Genomic DNA, 1,228 nt, shown 5'->3' on the forward strand with positions numbered 1-1,228 from the left:
TGTTTGCCCCCCCCCTTGCTCTTTCTTTCTCTCATCCTTTCTTTCTCTCTTCCTCCCTCCCTTCCTTCCCATCTTCCCCCAACAGTCGGCCACTCGCAAACAGAGCAGCCCAGGCTTTACCAGCCATTCCCCACTCTCACATACAATTTCTGCCCCAAACTTTGCGGGGGGTGGGGGCGGGGAGTTAATTTCAAATGCAAAATAAATTTCTTTTTTTTTTCTCCCCCCCCCCCCTCCAAAGTGCAGGCAAAGAAGTCCAGCGGCTGTTTTGAACCCACATCTCAGCAACCACTTGCTGGGCTCCTGGACCTTGCTACCCTGCAACTATATTTATTATTAGGTATGTTGCTTTTAAGAAGATTTAATCAGCATCTTGAGCTGGTAACTCTTTTGTTTAGTTTCTGTAGCTATGGAAGTGTGATTTACAGAGATTTGTACGGGTCATGGACATCTTTCCAGACTTACTGTGTATATTTAGACAGGACTTTGCTTGGTGTTAAAAAGTGTATATTTTGAATAGGTTCACACACAGTAGCAAACAATACCGACATTGTAAAGCCATGTACAACGAGTATTGAAACGCAGCATCCAGACTTCAACTAATCTGCCCTCAATAAAGCTGAAATAATTATCCTAAGCCGCCTTTCTAGAAGAAAAATCATTGAGGAATTCAAAACTTTTTTAAAGATCTTTTCTGCATTCCGATGCAGATCTAGGGGGTGAGGCGTGGAGCCCAAACTACTTTCAGACATCAATGGAGGGGAGAAGGAGGGAGGGTGGAGGGGGAAAGAGATATTACAATTAAAATGTGAAAACATAGCGTGACTTGCCCTATCCGACGGATAATAATAATACTGCAATGGGTGGTAGAAGTTCTTTAGCTGGACTCCAAACTGGTTGTGATCCTTTCACAGCGCGCTCTTCATGAAATAATTCCAAGTGGCAGATGAATAGGTCCAGTTGGAAAAGCTGCTGGACTGGAAGAACTTCGCTGGATTACACATTCATCTCATTTCCACCAAACTGTCATCGGTGTGCTACATTGGTTCATATGCATCAGGGAAAGAACGCGCCCTCTTAATTTTTAGTGATCTGCTTAAACACTTCTGTTAACATATTTTTGGGGAAAAACTTTGCTTTCTTCTCCCTCCCCCCCCCCCCTTCCCCTTCCTGGCTCATATTTCCAGTTCCCCAGCTCAGGAGGGAGAAAGAGCAAGGCTGCTCAGGC

Source organism: Alligator sinensis, unplaced genomic scaffold, assembly GCF_000455745.1.
Source record: "Alligator sinensis unplaced genomic scaffold, ASM45574v1 scaffold131_1, whole genome shotgun sequence".
Taxonomy (NCBI): domain Eukaryota; kingdom Metazoa; phylum Chordata; order Crocodylia; family Alligatoridae; genus Alligator; species Alligator sinensis.